Here is a 5848-nt window from a genome sequence, read left to right as displayed (position 1 = left end):
ATTTGAATAGATTCCTTCAACATGATATTCCGTGTTCCGTACATGTTACATGCATGACGGATTTGACAAACATGCATTCCTGAGTTGTGAGCATGTGGATTACTGATTTTTCATCCTCTATAAAAGGAATAATTTCATATAGACTCGTGTACACTTTTTCACAAGCTTTCCCTAACACAAGTTTCGAATTCGTTCATTTTTCACAGAAGAATACTTCTGGAGTGTATTCAACCTAATAGATATTTAATTTACATGAATTCTATCAACATGGCATTCCGGGTTCCGTACATGATACATGCATGACGGTTTCGAGAAACATGCGTTTCTGAGTTGTGAGCATGTGGATTAGTGAACTTTCATCCACCAAAGAAGGCATATATTACACTTTGAAATATTTACTCTGACTTCATAAGTTTTTTGTATCACCAGGTTCTAAAATCGGACATTTGGCAGTAGAAAACCCTCTTTCATCGAATTCTCACCAATACACATGTAATTTACATTGTTTACATAACCATGGCATTCCGTATTTCGAACATGTTTCATGCATCACGGATTCCTCAAACATGCATTTCTGAGCTGTGAACATGCACATGACAGATATTTCAACCACCAAACATGTTACTTATGCACTTTGAAATACTTCCTTGGACTTCGTTGCTTCTCCTACCACCAGTTTCAAGAATCACACTTTGATCCCAGAAAAACCCTCTTGGAGCGAATTCTACCCTAGAGATATGTAATTTGAATAGATTCCTTCAACATGATATTCCGTGTTCCGTACATGTTACATGCATGACGGATTCGACAAACATGCATTCCTGAGTTGTGAGCATGTGGATTACTGATTTTTCATCCTCTATAAAAGGAATAATTTCATATAGACTCATGTACACATTTTCACAAGCTTTCCCTAACACAAGTTTCGAATTCGTGCTTTTTTCACACAAGAATACTTCTGGAGTGTATTCAACCTAATAGATATATAATTTGCATGAATTACATCAACATGGCATTCCGGGTTCCGTACATGATACATGCATGATGGATTCGAGAAACATGCGTTTCTGAGTTGTGAGCATGTGGATTAGTGAACTTTCATCCACCAAAGAAGGCATATATTACACTTTGAAATATTTACTCTGACTTCAGAAGTTTTTTGTATCACCAGGTTCTAAAATCGGACATTTGGCAGTGGAAAACACTCTTTGAGCGAATTCTCACCAATACACATGTAATTTACATTGTTTACATAACCATGGCATTCCGTATTCCAAACACGTTTCATGCATCACGGATTCCTCAAACATGCATTTCTGAGCTGTGAACATGCGCATGACAGATGTTTCAACCACCAAACAAGTTACTTATGCACTTTGAAATAGTTCCTTGGACTTCGTTGCTTCTCCTATCACCAGTTTCAAGAATCACACTTTGATCCCAGAAAAACCCTCTTGGAGCGAATTCTACCCTAGAGATATGTAATTTGAATAGATTCCTTCAACATGATATTCCGTGTTCCGTACATGTTTCATGCATGACGGATTCGACAAACATGCATTCCTGAGTTGTGAGCATGTGGATTACTGATTTTTCATCCTCTATAAAAGGAATAATTTCATATAGACTCGTGTACACTTTTTCACAAGCTTTCCCTAACACAAGTTTCGAATTCGTTCATTTTTCACAGAAGAATACTTCTGGAGTGTATTCAACCTAATAGATATTTAATTTTCATGAATTCTATCAACATGGCATTTCGGGTTCCGTACATGATACATGCATGACGGATTCGAGAAACATGCGTTTCTGAGTTGTGAGCATGTGGATTAGTGAACTTTCATCCACCAAAGAAGGCATATATTACACTTTGAAATATTTACTCTGACTTCATAAGTTTTTTGTATCACCAGGTTCTAAAATCGGACATTTGGCAGTAGAAAACACTCTTTGAGCGAATTCTCACCAATACACATGTAATTTACATTGTTTACATAACCATGTCATTCCGTATTCCGAACATGATTCATGCATCACGAATTCCTCAAATTGCATTTCTGAGCTGTGAACATGCACATGACAGATATTTCAACCACCAAACAATTTACTTATGCACTTTGAAATAGTTCCTTGGACTTCGTTGCTTCTCCTATCACCAGTTTCAAGAATCACATTTTGATCCCAGAAAAACCCTCTTGGAGCGAATTCTACCCTAGAGATATGTAATTTGAATAGATTCCTTCAACATGATATTCCGTGTTCCGTACATGTTACATGCATGACGGATTCGACAAACATGCATTCCTGAGTTGTGAGCATGTGGATTACTGATTTTTCATCCTCTATAAAAGGAATAATTTCATATAGACTCGTGTACACATTTTCACAAGCTTTCCCTAACACAAGTTTCGAATTCGTTCATTTTTCACAGAAGAATACTTCAGGAGTGTATTCAACCTAATAGATGTATAATTTACTTGAATTCCATCAACATGGCATTCCGGGTTCCGTACATGATACATGCATGACGGATTCGAGAAACATGCGTTTCTGAGTTGTGAGCATGTGGATTAGTGAACTTTCATCCACCAAAGAAGGCATATATTACACTTTGAAATATTTACTCTGACTTCAGAAGTTTTTTGTATCACCAGGTTCTAAAATCGGACATTTGGCAGTAGAAAACACTCTTTGAGCGAATTCTCACCAATACACATGTAATTTACATTGTTTACATAACCATGGCATTCCGTAATCCGAACATGATTCATGCATCACGAATTCCTCAAATTGCATTTCTGAGCTGTGAACATGCACATGACAGATATTTCAACCACCAAACAAGTTACTTATGCACTTTGAAATAGTTCCTTGGACTTCGTTGTTTCTCCTATCACCAGTTTCAAGAATCACACTTTGATCCCAGGAAAACCCTCTTGGAGCGAATTCTACCCTAGAGATATGTAATTTGAATAGATTCCTTCAACATGATATTCCGTGTTCCTTACATGTTACATGCATGACGGATTCAACAAACATGCATTCCTGAGTTGTGAGCGTGTGGATTACAGATTTTTCACCCTCTATAAAAGGAATAATTTCATATAGACTCGTGTACACATTTTCACAAGCTTTCCCTAACACAAGTTTCGAATTCGTTCATTTTCCACAGAAGAATACTTCTGGAGTGTATTCAACCTAATAGATATTTAATTTACATGAATTCTATCAACATGGCATTCCGGGTTCCGTACATGATACATGCATGACGGTTTCGAGAAACATGCGTTTCTGAGTTGTGAGCATGTGGATTAGTGAACTTTCATCCACCAAAGAAGGCATATATTACACTTTGAAATATTTACTCTGACTTCAGAAGTTTTTTGTATCACCAGGTTCTAAAATCGGACATTTGGCAGTAGAAAACACTCTTTGAGCGAATTCTCACCAATACACATGTAATTTACATTGTTTACATAACCATGGCATTCCGTATTCCGAACATGTTTCATGCATCACGGATTCCTCCAACATGCATTTCTGAGCTGTGAACATGCGCATGACAGATGTTTCAACCACCAAACAAGTTACTTATGCACTTTGAAATAGTTCCTTGGACTTCGTTGCTTCTCCTATCACCAGTTTCAAGAATCACACTTTGATCCCAGAAAAACCCTCTTGGAGCGAATTCTGCCCTAGAGATATGTAATTTGAATAGATTCCTTCAACATGATATTCCGTGTTCCGTACATGTTACATGCATGACGGATTCGACAAACATGCATTCCTGAGTTGTGAGCATGTGGATTACTGATTTTTCATCCTCTATAAAAGGAATAATTTCATATAGACTCGTGTACAATTTTTCACAAGCTTTCCCTAACACAAGTTTCGAATTCGTTCATTTTTCACAGAAGAATACTTCAGGAGTGTATTCAACCTAATAGATATATAATTTACTTGAATTCCATCAACATGGCATTCCGGGTTCCGTACATGATACATGCATTACGGATTCGAGAAACATGCGTTTCTGAGTTGTGAGCATGTGGATTAGTGAACTTTCATCCACCAAAGAAGGCATATATTACACTTTGAAATATTTACTCTGACTTCAGAAGTTTTTTGTATCACCAGGTTCTAAAATCGGACATTTGGCAGTAGAAAACACTCTTTGAGCGAATTCTCACCAATACACATGTAATTTACATTGTTTACATAACCATGGCATTCCGTAATCCGAACATGATTCATGCATCACGAATTCCTCAAATTGCATTTCTGAGCTGTGAACATGCACATGACAGATATTTCAACCACCAAACAAGTTACTTATGCACTTTGAAATAGTTCCTTGGACTTCGTTGTTTCTCCTATCACCAGTTTCAAGAATCACACTTTGATCCCAGGAAAACCCTCTTGGAGCGAATTCTACCCTAGAGATATGTAATTTGAATAGATTCCTTCAACATGATATTCCGTGTTCCTTACATGTTACATGCATGACGGATTCAACAAACATGCATTCCTGAGTTGTGAGCGTGTGGATTACAGATTTTTCACCCTCTATAAAAGGAATAATTTCATATAGACTCGTGTACACATTTTAACAAGCTTTCCCTAACACAAGTTTCGAATTCGTTCATTTTCCACAGAAGAATACTTCTGGAGTGTATTCAACCTAATAGATATTTAATTTACATGAATTCTATCAACATGGCATTCCGGGTTCCGTACATGATACATGCATGACGGTTTCGAGAAACATGCGTTTCTGAGTTGTGAGCATGTGGATTAGTGAACTTTCATCCACCAAAGAAGGCATATATTACACTTTGAAATATTTACTCTGACTTCATAAGTTTTTTGTATCACCAGGTTCTAAAATCGGACATTTGGCAGTAGAAAACACTCTTTGAGCGAATTCTCACCAATACACATGTAATTTACATTGTTTACATAACCATGGCATTCCGTATTTCGAACATGTTTCATGCATCACGGATTCCTCAAACATGCATTTCTGAGCTGTGAACATGCACATGACAGATATTTCAACCACCAAACATGTTACTTATGCACTTTGAAATAGTTCCTTGGACTTCGTTGCTTCTCCTATCACCAGTTTCAAGAATCACACTTTGATCCCAGAAAAACCCTCTTGGAGCGAATTCTACCCTAGAGATATGTAATTTGAATAGATTCCTTCAACATGATATTCCGTGTTCCGTACATGTTACATGCATGGCGGATTCGACAAACATGCATTCCTGAGTTGTGAGCATGTGGATAAGTGATTTTTCATCCTCTCTAAAAGGAATAATTTCATATAGACTCATGTACACATTTTCACAAGCTTTCCCTAACTCAAGTTTTGAATTCGTTCGTTTTTCACAGAAGAATACTTCTGGAGTGTATTCAACCTAATAGATATATAATTTACATGAATTCCATCAACATGGCATTCCGGGTACCGTATATGATATATGCATGATGGATTCGAGAAACATGCGTTTCTGAGTTGTGTGCATGTGGATTAGTGAAGTTTCATCCACCAAAGAAGGCATATATTACACTTTGAAATATTTACTCTGACTTCATAATTTTTTTGTATCACCAGGTTCTAAAATCGGACATTTGGCAGTAGAAAACACTCTTTGAGCGAATTCTCACCAATACACATGTAATTTACATTGTTTACATAACCATGGCATTCCGTATTCCGAACATGTTTCATGCATCACGGATTCCTCCAACATGCATTTCTGAGCTGTGAACATGCGCATGACTGATGTTTCAACCACCAAACAAGTTACTTATGCACTTTGAAATAGTTCCTTGGACTTCG

The sequence above is a fragment of the Vicugna pacos genome, unplaced genomic scaffold, assembly GCF_048564905.1.
Source record: "Vicugna pacos unplaced genomic scaffold, VicPac4 scaffold_20, whole genome shotgun sequence".
Classification (NCBI taxonomy): Eukaryota; Metazoa; Chordata; class Mammalia; order Artiodactyla; family Camelidae; genus Vicugna; species Vicugna pacos.
Note: the sequence above shows the minus strand (reverse complement) of the source record.